The sequence below is a fragment of the Sebastes umbrosus genome, chromosome 14, assembly GCF_015220745.1.
Source record: "Sebastes umbrosus isolate fSebUmb1 chromosome 14, fSebUmb1.pri, whole genome shotgun sequence".
Classification (NCBI taxonomy): Eukaryota; Metazoa; Chordata; class Actinopteri; order Perciformes; family Sebastidae; genus Sebastes; species Sebastes umbrosus.
In genome coordinates, this window is record NC_051282.1 from 30,724,327 (window position 1) to 30,738,964 (window position 14,638).

Genomic DNA, 14,638 nt, shown 5'->3' on the forward strand with positions numbered 1-14,638 from the left:
TCCAGGCTTTATAGCTCTACAGGGCTGTACCGAGTACCGTCGTTTGGGCTTCGAAGCCTCGGTGAGAAATATTCTAAGCTTCAGGATAGGGATGTTATTAATTAACCGTTTCACCGACATTCAGCATTTTAACCGATTAACGCTATCGTTTAAAAGGTTAAAAGAAATGTTAATAACTAATTAAAAAGCTGAGAAAGACTCGTCACTTTAAGGAGAAAAGCTGGTCCACTTTACGAGAGTCTGAGTCGAAGTCAGCTCGGGTCTTGAGGAGTTGTAGCCTTGTAGCATTTATTCACCGACAAATAAAGTGCACACACACCGTCTGCTACACCTTCAGTACGTTCACAGCTAGAACGCCACACACACACACACGGTCTGTTGGAAACCCGCTGAAGGAACGCCGCTCTGACTGACCGGATGTGTGTGACTACAGGGAGCACGAAGCCACCAGCAGAGCTACAGATGCTAACGTATGTGGTGTATGCAATGGAGACTTTTACTGGGAGAGTGTCTGCATGTCCGCGACACTACACGCAGAATATAAGTTATCTATCTGTTAACGCTCCCGGACGGTGAACTGGAGACAGTGAACGCAGCATCATTTATCCCTGATTCCCTTACAAGAAAATGGTCAATTACCATGGCAACGGCTTCAAAGCATCGAAGCATTCGGGTCAGCCCTATTTAGCACCATCTTTAACTTTAACCTTTTAGGGCTGGTCGATATGGAGAAAATCAAATATCATAATATTTCTGACATATACCTCGATATCGATATTGCGGTGGTATTGTAAGGTTGACTATTGGTGCTTTCAAAAAATATTTACACAATGAGATTTTGAATAATAATCATCAGTAATGTGGATATAATGACTAAAGCAAATATATAGAAGAGCTAGAACAGTCTGGTAAGATCAGAAAGTGACATTTTACTGTAACAGCCTTTAAAACCAGGAAAAAACAGCACCAACATCTAACATGATATCAGTCTAAAATCACAATATCGATATAATATAGATATATTGCCCTACTTTGAGAACTTTTTCCCAAATAGTGCGATTAATCCTCCTTAGTGAACATCAGAAGACCAATGTCTTCCTCCTCACGTACCATCACAGGAGGGACAAATCTCACTTCTATTTTATGTCACCCATCAAATCAGGCTTAAAATGATATGTACAATAATTAAAAAAAAGAAGCAGTTGAAGCAGCTTATTTGATGGTTATTAATTTTTCTAACTGTAGTTCATAGCAGACGGAGGTGCAACGCCGTGTTTCCACCGTGTTCACAGAATGCTTTAAGTGCTCTAAGAGCTAAAAAATCGGTCATTAGGAATAACGCTGAACCACGCAACATGAAGAGTGAGGCTGCAGAGATTTCAGATCAATTAAACATGAACTACATTCCTTCACATGCCAGGTCAGTCACACGGAGAGTAGCCTATAAGCATACGGTGGGTTCCTTTTAGACGCTCTCTGCATGTATTGACGGCAAAATACTTATTATGGCACTTTTTTTTATTACCCAGTTCAAGAGAAAAGGGGCTGCAGGCATGAAAATTGTATGTTTTTGCCATTGTGTGGTTATGACTAATTCAAGGCGCCATGTGCAAAAATACCCCCACTTGCCAGCTTGAGGTAAAGTGCGTTATTCATAAGTTGTGAATAATTGAGGTTTAGGGAGCACAGTTGGAACCGAGGGGGGATATTTGCTGACTGTGTGCTTTGTCTGGGTTGGCACTTATGAGGAAACACAATGCTTGGGTCAGGCAATTAGCAGGCAGAACAAAGAAACACAGCTAGGTACCCTTTGTGTTCTAACGGCCAAGAAGCTTCCAGACTAGTCGTTTTTTTTTTTATCTAGTTTGGAGGTTATCAACAATGGATCTGTGATACTGCTGCTAAAATGCTTGGGTGGTACTGCAGCACTCATTCGGTACCAAACAGTGTGGGAATGTCTGGAAAAAGATGTGCGAATGAAAAGTTTAACATCATGTTGTATTGCATGACATCATGGCACACCATGTCACCGAGTGTCACACCGCATCTCGTCACATCGAGTAACTCGTGTCACAACAAAGCAAAGCAATAAGACAGTAACAAGAAAGAGGGAAGTAACACGACATGTGGGAGGATCTTTAGTAAGGACTATAACATTAGTGCATGATGTTTACTGCAACCTGCCAAAGTGAACATCAGATGCTTTCAGCAGTATTGCAGATCATCATTTTCCCACAGTCTATATGTGATGTTTATTCTCACCCAGGACAAAATACTCCCAACAGTTAACACATAGCAAACTGTCAATAAACTAAGATTCAACAAATGTCCCAAAAGGAGTAGGAAGACGTACAGTTATACACATATATGGTCCTACCCCTTCTCCAGAACTCCAACAACTAACTCAATATTTATCATATAGTCCCCTTTTATTTCAGTTCCAACCTTGGTAATGAAGTGATATTTGTCTTTATTATATGTTGATGTAAAGTGTTCCAGCGGCAGAAGGAGCGGTGGTATCTCTCTTTAACACAACGCAGCAGGGGAAGCAGTCTGTCACTGAAAGAGCTATGTATAAACATACAGGGTGGAAGCAGCGCCTTTTGTAGTCCGTCTTCAGAACATTGTAGTTTCACCGCGGTTAAACCAGAGTCACTAACACCCGCCGCCGTCGCATCATAATGACGGAGCCTAGTGTAAGTACAGTCGGCTTCTCTGAAACACCACGGTTGTCTTTCTGAATTCTCCTTCACATCTTTCCTTGACCTCATGACGTTTTCCATCGAGGTCCATCGCAGCCCAGGTCAGTCCTCTCCCACTCAACCTGTCGCTTACCTGTGTCCATCTCAACAAATGCCCAAACAGGCAGCCTGCGCTTTGGTTCGCTTGGAAACACCAGAGTACGATTACGGCGTCACAACATGCTCGAATGAACCGCACCAGAGTTCCATTAAAACGGACCGAATGTTGGCTTATAAAAAAAAACTCCGCAGCTTCTTCCGGCTCATTGGCATCGGATCCAAAAGGCCTCCAGTAGAGTACATATACAGAGCAGGTGGTTTGCTTTGTGGTAAAATGTGTTTTTAGAGTCTGGTGGGAGAAATCAAACATGCCTGAAAAAGTAAAAAGTTTAAATCAGTTCTGTGAGTCTGGATGACCACGTCGATGGAGGACGCTTTCCACAGAGATGCCAGTTTTACTCAGCCTCCAGGGCTGCTGGGATGAGATAGGCTACATCCCAAGGTGTGCATGTGTGTGTGTGTGTGTGTGTGTGTGTGTGTGTGTGTGTGTGTGTGTGTGTGTGAAACTATGTGTCCTCCCTCTCTGGGCAGAGATAAGGGGGGAGTCCTGGAGGTCCCTGACGCATGGAGGGATGTGGAGGAAAGTGATTAGTGCCACAGGCTCAAACCACTGAACTCACTAAACTCTGTTAAAGACAAACACCGTCACCGTGCAGGGACAGCACACTTACACAACAACACACACACTGAGTGTCAAACAGACAGATGCATATACAAAGGTTGAAATTGTGAAAAGTGAAAAAGGAATAACCTACAAGCTACCACAAAAGTTGATATGATAAATATTGAGTTGGAGCAGAACCATTAAATGTAGATTTCTTCCTACTCCTTTCTGGACGTATTATTTATTTATGTAGATTATTAGTTTGCTATATGTTTATGTTTATGTTTTGTCACTGTCCACTCATATTTATCAATATTAATCCCAGTTATTATATCGTTTGTTTTCATGAGCAGCAGAATGGTGCCTCGCTTTAGAAGTTGCAGCCACAAGGAATTATGGGACGGCATTATCTCCTTCTAGGCATTTCTCCTTCGATGTAAAGCACTCGCCAGTCGTTGCCTCTCTGCATACACACAAACCTTCTCTCTCTTTTACACACACACACATCTGAAACCTAAACCTGTGTTCTTATGAAACATTCAGAGTCCCAGTTGACTGGACATGTGTTCACCTTTGAGTGGAGAAGCCCTTGAATGTGTGTGTGTGTGTATGTGTATGTGTGTGCGTGTTTCACATCAGTCATGTCGAGGCCACGCCGGGGCTTCCTCACAAAAGGGTCAAGTTACTCGTTCAAGGCCACCGGAGAGAGTGACTGGCAGAGAGGAGAGGAGGTTAAAGGAGAGAAGAAGAAGAAGAAGGAGGAGGAGGAGGAGGAGGAGGAGGAGAAGAAGAAGAAGAAGAAGAAGAAGAAGAAGAAGAAGAAGAAGAAGAAGAAGAAGAAGAAGAAGAAGAAGAAGAAGAAGAAGAAGAAGAAGAAGAAGAAGAAGAAGAAGAAGAAGAAGAAGAAGAAGAAGAAGAAGAAGAAGAAGAAGTTTAGAAAAGGAAAAGGTAACAATAAAGTCAAAGAAAACTAATTTCAAAAAGTCATGAAGTCATTTCATTATCTGGAAAAGTTCATATTTAACGGCCTCGCGTTGTCAAATCCAAACAACCGCCACAACAAAAGCAATTCACTCAACAACGCCGCTTCCATTAAACCCCGACTGTGACGTTTTGCCCAGCGGACTGATGGATTGTTTGTTTAGCTGTGTGTGTGTGTGTGTGTGTGTGTGTGTGTGTGTGTGTGTGTGTGTGAGCTTTGGCAGCGAGCGCTTTTGTTGTTTCAAACAAAAAAAAAAAAATCATACAAAGTAAACAGTATTTCTAAATGCATCATTTTAATTGTTTCCTCTCAGGTTCCAGCTGAATATAACGTCATAATAAACTCTGAGTGTTAAAGTGGTTTGTAAAAAATGTGTTTCGTTAATATTTCATTGCAATATTAAACCAACATTATGTAGTTTTATATCTTTATTTAAACACACTGTTGATCTGTTAATGCAGATAATTTATTTTAGTACACATCAGCTTGTTGCTTCCAGAGTGTTTTTTTACTAGAAAGTCCCTGATGTCTTTATAGTTATATGAATATATGAATATTTCCTCACATATTTGAGGTGTTTGCTCACAAAAACAGATAGAAAAGCACAAACAGAGAACTCTCTCTCTCCTGCTGTCCTCAGCCACACTCATCACTGGTGGAAAAATCCATGAACCTGACGTTGAGACAGCAGCTGAACAACTTAAAGCAATTTAACTTGATTTTCAGTCTATTTACAGTATCTCCCTTCCCCGCACAGACAAACACGACCACGACCGCGACCGCGACCGCACACACACAACCATTACGCACGAAAAGCCGTGCACATACGTCTTCGACTGCAGTCTCATTTCACAGTCTGCTCTTTACCTACCCAGAAGCCCCCCTGGAGGGATTTAGTAAATAGAAAGCTAGTTTGTACTTTCCATTAGAGCCTAATTCTATTACGCAGCCGGCTCTTATCGATCCCAAACGTTCAGAGAGAGACATGCAAGAAAAGTAGCAAGTGGAGCACAGCGGAGGCCGCTGTGGTTTGAGGGTGGAGGCGGGAAAAGGTGGGAGAGTGAGGGGGATGAAAAACAAGAAAAAAGAAATGAAGGGATGAGGACAGGGGGAGATAGAAAGAAGGATGGAGAGAGCTCGATCTGCACCCTCCTGTAAAACACGAACCAGTGTCAATGGATTCACCTACTGTATGTATTGCAATGTTTTTTATTACGATTTTAAAATAGATGTTTTAATGTCAGAATCAATATATCTGCTTCATCTGAGTCTATGTGGAGGAAGAAGGAAGTTACCGCTTTTATTGTGGTAGTCTGAGTAAGGTGACGTCATATCCGTTCCGTATCCGTCAACCAAAACAAACCGCGGAAAGCAGAAAACATTGGAGGGTCAGCGTGGATACGACCTGCACCCTCACATGTTAAATCCAGCGTGGTAAGCACTACACATCCAGTAAAGGATGGAAACACTCGGCGTATGGTGATAGTATCTAATCAGGAGACAGGTGTATCGTCCCAGCCTTAATACACAATATCATTTTGTTTCCATGTAATACTGTGCACGTGACAAGATGTGTGCACGTGTGTGTCCTGATGCCCCGACATAATGCATACACACACACTCACTGTGTGGGCGTGTGGAGCTCCACGACACGCTGATCCAAACTGACAGCACGCATATCATTTCAACAGTGCAGCAGAGACATGAAAATGCCACACACACACACACACACGCACACAGAGGACTGTGATAGTGAGGTGACCACAGTGCGGCTGGTGTGGGAGCAAGAGCCAGGCGAGATATGAAAACCCCTATCTGAATGGTAAACCTGGGGAATGTGTGCTGCACGCAGCAGAGATTGGATTTGTTGTTGTGTGCGTGTGATGTTTAACCCATACAGGCTCCTCTTGACCAGAGACGGTCACACCTGACTCGCCCTGCTCGAGGGGAGGGGACGAGTGTGCGTAAAAACCTGAAGGAAAAAAGAAGGAGATTATGGGGCACATTTCTTCAGGGACGCCGGTAGATGGAGGGTGAGAGAGAGAGAAAGGTGGTGGCAGGAGGCAGCAGAGCGGATAAAGGAAGAGATGAGTTCAGAGGAGAGGTGTGAAGGAGCTGGAGAGACGGGGAGGGGAGGGAGGGAGGAGAGGGAGGGGAGGGGAGGGAGCAGGTAAGGCAACGCAGGAGGGACACATACAGAAAACACGACACATTCATCACCGCTACCTGGACTTAAAAAAATATGATCACTTAGCCGTGTATGTGGATTCTGTCAGAGATAACACACAAAGACCAAATATAGGCTCAGTGACGACACACTATTGAAAGAGGAGGATATAACGAAGCACATGGGGACGAGGTTGCACGATTTTGACTGATATTATGATATGATTTGCAATATAAGCGATATTTTTAACATCATAATTCTCATTTTCATGACATATTAAAATGATGATTTTTGCGAGGATCTGTACAAAACAAGGATGTTTTCTTAAAGGGACCGTATGTCAGTTTTCTGCTGCAGAGAAATGCTCTACTGCTTGTTTATGGGTTTGTTCTTTTTAATAATATGTGAATTTGTGATATACATTATGCCTCTTTTGAATGATTACTGTGCACATTGCGTAGTTTTTGGATTTAGTAGGTGGATGTAATTGCTCTGTTTTAGCTTTTAGCTCATGTGTGTCACCGCTCTGTTTTGACCGATGTTCGTTCACGTCAGGACGCTGACTTTCGTTGACTTAACTGCCATAGGTGTCACTGTTAACAAGCTATTTCTGATTCTTACATACAGCCCCTTTAAGCATGTAGAATATGATATATCTCTTGAGCACCACGATATGTAATTTAACATTTCACCTTTAACAAATATTGCGATTTGAAAATTGCAGTAGGCCATATTGTGATTTCAATCCCCTAAAGGGGGCCCAGAGAGAGGACTATACATGTGATCAGAGTATGAAGAACACACTGATTAATTTAGAGGATCATTCTTTGATAAAGTAGTCAGAGTAAAACCTCAATTTCACAAATCTTTTCACAGCATGTTTCACAGGAGGCGCATGCACTTAAATACACACAGGACTGCAGCTCGCTGTAATACAAGAGGACGAAAGTGACTTGAACGACTGAAAGCAACTGGGAGACAATAAGGACGACGTGTTTGTGCAAGCTGCTAGACAAAGCGAGCCAACGTCGGACTAAACAGACAGATGGGGGAGAGGATGTCAGAGAACATTTCAGTTTGAAACTCCGTTTACAGGCGACAGCTAACGAGGGTGCTATCTGGATTAGCACCAGCGCCGAGCTTATGACTCCTTATGCTTATTTTATCACTGACGCACACCCACAGTCACAACGCGGTTCTCTTGTCAGCTCCGTCAGCGTAGTTTTGTCACTTAGAACAATGTTTGGTTTGACAGCTCGGCTCTCGCAGCGTCTGAAGACAACAAAAAACAGAGTTTATGGAGGCATCTTCTTCTTTTATTCCTGAACTGGTAGAATGAGGAGAACCTGTTTTATATTGTTTCTTCTTACAGATGCTTTTCAAATATGAATCATCGAACTCCCACAATTTAGCCCTCAATTTACTTGTGGGCTAAACTCCCAGAATGTTTGGTGACTGTGAGTACGAGCAGGAAAGTAATAATCTCTAAATTTCTCAAGTCTGTTAAATCAGAGTGCAGTATCGCAGTCTTTCCCGATGTGTTTATCATGCAAGCTGACATCACAATGACACTATGTATATAATAAGTAAGGGATAATGTACAGCAAGCCGGTCATTGTTGTGAAATAAACCCTGACAGGGTCTTGCATCGCCCTGTCGAGGTTTATTTCACAACAATGACCCGCTAGCTGTACATTATCCCGTACTTATTACACGGCTACTTACTGAAGAAATCAATAATTTGATGCAAAAAAACGGTCCACCAGTATACAACATCAGAGCTGCGGCCATAGCAACGGTCTGTTATACATGGCAACGGTCTGTTATACGTAGCAACGGTCTGTTATACATAGCAACGGTCTGTTATACATAGTAACGGTCTGTTATACATAGCAACGGCCTGTTATACATAGCAACGGCCTGTTAATCATAGCAACGGTCTGTTATATGTAGCAACTGTCTGTTATACATAGCAACGGTCTGTTATACGTAGCAACGGTCTGTTATACGTAGCAACGGTCTGTTATACGTAGCAACGGTCTGTTATACATAGCAACGGTCTGTTATACGTATCAACAGTCTGTTATACATAGCAACAGTCTGTTATACATAGCAACGGTCTGTTATACATAGCAACGATCTGTTATACATAGCAACGGTCTGTTACACATAGCAACGGTCTGTTAATCATAGCAACGGTCTGTTATGAAGAAATAACAGACCGTAGAAAGTCAAGTATAAATCCCCAAATAGCCCATGAAATAAGGATTAATCCCACAACATTATTCATGATTCATATTCAACATTGATTATCATTAGTTGTTCTCAGACAGAAATCGCTGTTTGTTGTGTGTAGAGGTGTGTGTGTGTGTGTGTGTGTGTGTGTGTGTACAATAGTGCGGCAGCGGCACTTAAACGGGGAAGATGGAGACAGACGGATAGAAGAACATGTCAGCCTGCTGCGTTGCACCGTGCTGCGTTGCACCGTGCTGGTTGCACCGTGCTGCGTTGCACCGTGCTGGTTGCACCGTGCTGCGTTGCACCGTGCTGGTTGCAACGTGCTGCGTTGCACCGTGCTGCAAAGCTGCGAATACCTTTAAATATTTCTCACCGAAGCTTATAAGCGCAAGAAAGGATATTCAGGACAACACTAAATTTTCTATTCTTTTTATATGCTCATGTATCAACAAAGAAACTCCAGACTGCTAAACTCGAAGAACAATTCAACCAACCAAAGTCAACAAAATCAACCAGGACTGAACTCTTCAGGATTGCCACTTTAAATAATCCCAGATGTAGCCCTCTGCTCAGCATCAACAGCTGCCTGATGGACCTTATAATAGATCAGTGGTTTAATTCCCTGGTATCAAGAGGTGGTCAGATAGAAAACAGAGCACCACCGTGACTGTGCTGTCCAACTTTATGAGGACATTAAATGCAAATTCTGTTTTAGGGTGGGCTTGGCATTTAAATGATGGAGACACGGCCCGACCATGACTCATTACATGCTTTCTAGGAGGTAAATTTATGTTGCACATAAATGAAGATCAATGCATTGTAACGGAGGCTTGACTCACTATTTCTATTCTGCGGACTCTCTGGCCCAAATTCAACTCTGAATTTAGGGATTTAGCCGACACATTTATCCAAAGTGACTTTGTAAAGTGAGTGAATGTGCCTCGGGCGTAAACACTAGCTGATAATTCCAAGTGCTTTGAGAAACTGGTACACTTAACGGAGAAGAGTTAATCATCAGTGGTGAAAGAACAGATGCGAGATGTTGAGTAAGGCGTGCGGGTCTGTAGCTGTATATTTACAGTATGAGCCTGCAGTGATTTGGCTGAGCAGCCAGGTCACTTCTTCCCGTCACACACCCTGAAGGTTTGATTTAAGCAGAACAAGAACAACATTGACCTTCACCCTATACCATATCAAAAGAGTTTGAAACTTTAGAATTCAAACATACGGATCCACCTGAAGCCTCAAACCGGTGCTCCTGATGTTTCTGTGCTTTACGTTGGTATTTAAAAAGTCTCTGAAATCACACCGGCCGGGTCGTCAAACCAAGTCTGTTAGCATCACCACGGCGATGAGCTTCATTCCAGCCCCGGGGTGCGACTCCAGTAAACACAAGGTGACTGACTTTGACACAACGTGTGTGAGCTGCATCGCAAATCTGGTTGGAGGTTATAGGCGATTAACGCTGCCATCATCGGAGCACGGTCCCTCTCTCTGTCTCTGTTACGGAAACAAACACTCCCGCACAAAAATACAGTATGTTCTTATGCAGAGATTGCACATTTATTGCTTTACTTGAATCTTCTAAAATGAGATATCATTACATGTTCAGTGATGTTGTAAAAGCAGCCACCGATTGAACACATCTGCCTCTCCTACCTGTTTCACTCATCTGCTCCGGCAGCAGCTTTGAGAACATTATAGCTTTCAGATATGACCCAGATGTGTGTGGTGCAGCTAAGGTCTGACACTTGATGTTTGAAAGGGCTTTCACTCTGTGTGGAAAAGGTCACCTGGAGCTGTTGCGTCTGCACACACATGCACACGCACACGCACACACACACACACACACACACACACACACACACACACACACACACACACACACACACACACACACACACACACACACACACACACACACACACACACAGTGTTGTTATCATAGGGCAGGTCAATGACAGTGTACTCTCCGAGCTGTCAGGGCTGTTCTGCGGTTTGCCCGGGACAAACCGGAGAGATCCCTCGAGCTTCCACCTTTGCAGATTGTGGTACATTGTCAGAATGGGACGATACACCTATCTCCTGATTAGATATTATCATGATAGTTGGGTGATGATTCGATATGCATTGCGATTCTACAGGTATTCAATATTGTGATTTATTTATTTATTGATTTACTTTTTAACACTAGACCATGGAGGGAACAAGTTGAATCATACACTTCTAGGGACATTTACTTTGAAAAATCTCTAAATTAATCCGGTAAAAATGTTTGATTTTCAGCATGTATGTAGTCAGAGACGTCCTGAAGTCAAATATATCAGTCATTGTCAGGAATTATTTATTATCCAGCAACCCAAAAGTCAAAGAATAAAGACATTTCCCTCACAGATTAGTGGTATTTCCTTTTTAATCTATAAGGGACATGTAATGTTTTATACTTCTGATGAATATAATCCATCAATCTTATTTCCATAGATGTATTTTATATATACAGTTCCCTTTGTTAACACCTTATTTTGAAAAGCGGACGTAGTCCCACGTGTCTACTTCCTCTAACTTCTCCAAGGTGGTCTCTAGCTCTCCCGTCAGCTCTGTTCTCTTTATCCATCCATGGTCAGCTCCATCGGGGCCATTTCAATGCAGAGAACACAAATGTCAGTATCTGGGTGCTCTACAGTCGTAGCGTCGGCCCATTTGACCACGGAGACGAGAGCGACGGCCGGCTCCACCGCAACGCTACGGTTACGTTTCCTGTCCGTGAAAGAGTTATCATGCAGCTTTAGCCGTGATGTCTAGCTCTGCTTTTCCTGTCAATGTGTGAAACCCAAAGTGTTTCCATCCTTTACTGGATGTGTAATGTTTACCACGCTGGATTTAACATGGGAGGGTGAAGGTCGTATCCATGACGACCCTCCAACGTTTTACACTTTCTCGTTTCGGCCCGCTGAGGTTTGTTTTGGTTGACGGATACGGAACGGATGTGACGTCACGTTACTCAGACTACAACAATACAAGCGGTAACTTCCTTCTTCCTCCACATAGACTCAGATGAAGCATATTGATTCTGGCATCTATTTCAAAATCATGATGCATAGGTTAATCAATATTTTTTCCCCACCCCTAATATATGATATTCCTCACAAATACAGAAGCCAATTAAACATAAACAAGCATTTTTTTTTTTTGTATGTTCACATTTGCACAAAACCTCAAAAGGAACCTAATTTTAAAGTAACCTGCAACAGCACTCCACCACTGGGTTCCAGTAAAGCCCTTTAATGGAGATGAGCATACAATAGAGCTCTCTCAGGCCGATAGATTTTTATAGATGGACATTTCATATGGTGGGCTACCACTCTGAGAATCAAGCTGTGTGTCAGGGTCACAGCTGAGCTCAGGTTTTATCAGCCACAGTGCAGCACAACCAAAGAATATCAATGTCAGTCCGTCCGTTCTGAATATCAAGTTTGCAAGGTGAAGGTCTGCAACATCTCCTCTCCGTGAGACACTCAGCGTTGACGGAACAGGAAGATATTTATCAGACACTAATATTAATATTTAGAGCTGTGTATTATTGGCAAGAATCTGGCGATATGATACGTATCATGATACGGGGTTACGATTCAATATATTTAGATTTTTTTAAATCTAATTTTAGGAAAACTGTCACCCTATAATGAACACATCCCCAGATGCATAAAATCTGACTAAAAAATATATTTTTATGCAATCAGAACATCTGCATTTGCATTTATCTCAGTCCCTGTAATATCCATCATCCTAGCACTACTTTGAGAGAACACGTACACTGAGAGGGTGCACCACATTGTAAATTAAATTAAGTATTGACTGAGTTCATCTTTGCATGTTAACTATTAAAGCTTAAGCTTTAAAAAGCTTATAAATATGATTAAAAAAAGTTGTTTTTATAAAACGATCGCTATATCCTTACAGTAATACATGAAACAGGTAACCTGAATTCAATCATGTTCCTCTGGTGCTCCTAACGGCATCTGCAAGATTTCACATGCCAGAGGAAAGCGAGCAGTAACAGCTGATCTGAGGTCTGTTGTCCAGCTGCCGTCCATCCGTCCATCGGCCGTTGTCCATGAGAGCCAGCTGTCAATTACTCGCGAACTCCTACCAAGCGGTCAAACTAGGCAGTGCTGATCAAATATGAATCAATATTCTGTTACTGTAATGTCTATTTCTCTCCTCAGATGTTTTCAGAATCTTCTTGTAGTGCACGGTTTAGCTGTTAAATGAGAAAATTTGTGACGCCGCCGCCGGTGTAAAATCTGTTGAAGGAAGTTCCGGTCACATTACCGGAGCACAGCCAATAGGAACGCTCTCTCTCTCTGAAATGACCTGTGATTGGTCAAAGTCTCCCATCACAGGCTAGATGTTCTAAAAGCCTGAAAACAGAGCCATGAGGAGGTGCAGAAGTCTAGTTTCCTCTCAGAACACTTGAATTACAATATGCTGAAAGATTATTATGGGATTTCTGTCCAATGATGACAAAAATATACTGACTACTGCAGCTTTAATTAATATATTCTGATCATGAAAACAACTCATCTCACAGTAAAGTGTTGCAATGAAAGAGACATTATAAAAAGACCTGTATGTGCAAACCAACACTCCTCAGACAGACATCTGCAACCTGAGCATCAACTGATTATCAGTCAGGAAGAAACAACAACTCTCTCAGTACTAGAATTAACCCGAATAAAGGAGAAAAAAATACAAGAATGACCAACAATCAACAGAAACAGCTGGACACCTCAGTGGATGCAACATTAATATTATTATTATTATTATTAGGCTCCATAAATTAAAAGCCCTGCAGGATAGAGCTCCAGCAGGGAGGCAACACAGCAGGAGGATAAAGACATAAAGTCGACTTTAAAGCAGAAAGAGAGAAACACACACAGTTGATGCTGTTGACGTCCGACAGTCAGAAACAATCATCCATATTAACTGTTAGTTTCACTCACTTGTCTGGACTCATTCTGAGAGGTTTGAGTCCTCCTCCTCTTCCTCCTCCTCCTCCTCCTCCTCCTCCTCGTCCTCCTCAGTGTGCTCCAGGTTCAAACATATTTAGCTGAAAAAAGCGTCTCAAAAGTCTCCTCAGGTCGAAGTTCCTCAGGGGAGGCAGAAGGAAACATGTTATCTCTCTAGTCCCAGCATGCACCATCATAGGTGTGTTTGATTCGTGTCACCTGGCGTGCAGGCAGGCCGGGTGGTGCAAAGGCCTCAGCAGACACTTGACACACTGTTAGTAGGAGGAGGACCTCTTTAACCCTCTGAGACCCACAATAGACCTGTTTCTGTCTTTTTTTAGGGGGGTCCAGAGGGTCTTTAGGGGGAGATAGCAGGTCAACAGTAAATGCCACATAGAAGTGGTGTACATCATCTGAAAGCTGGAAACCTGAAGATTAATTTGAGATGCTGCTCAGCACTGTGTGTCAAGTTGTTCTATAAGGATTTAGAACATGATGATAGAAGTATATGATGGTCATTCCCATGCTCTATTATGTCTCATAAGTTGTTGCAGCAATTTTTGGGTTGATACCATTTGTTACACAGATTTAGTGTTAAATTTAACCATTTTTTTACCACTGGAGAATTGATCAAAATGATCAATAATCCCTCCAAAATACCACATTAAGACACCAAGAGCTTGAGGAACACCATAGAAAAAGCCATGCTGTGATTTGGGACCATCAGTGCCTTGGTATAATAAAAGTTGCCCGGCAAAGGTTGTGCAATCTTTCAGCTAATTTGACAAAAAATGTTTGAGATGATCCACAAAATGTCTGTTTGTTCTATAAAGTTGT

General features: G+C 42.4%; 1 protein-coding gene across 1 annotated transcript in view; it reads right to left on the reverse strand.

The window, feature by feature from the left end:
* cacna1ia (calcium voltage-gated channel subunit alpha1 Ia) overlaps nt 1-13,973 on the reverse strand; it is a 218,964-nt gene extending 204,991 nt beyond the window's left edge. Inside the window, exon 1 of the mRNA XM_037791658.1 lies at nt 13,796-13,973. The gene's annotated coding sequence lies outside the window, so the exon portion shown is untranslated. The remainder of the gene's footprint in view (nt 1-13,795) is intronic.
* Between the last annotated feature and the right edge of the window lie 665 nt (nt 13,974-14,638).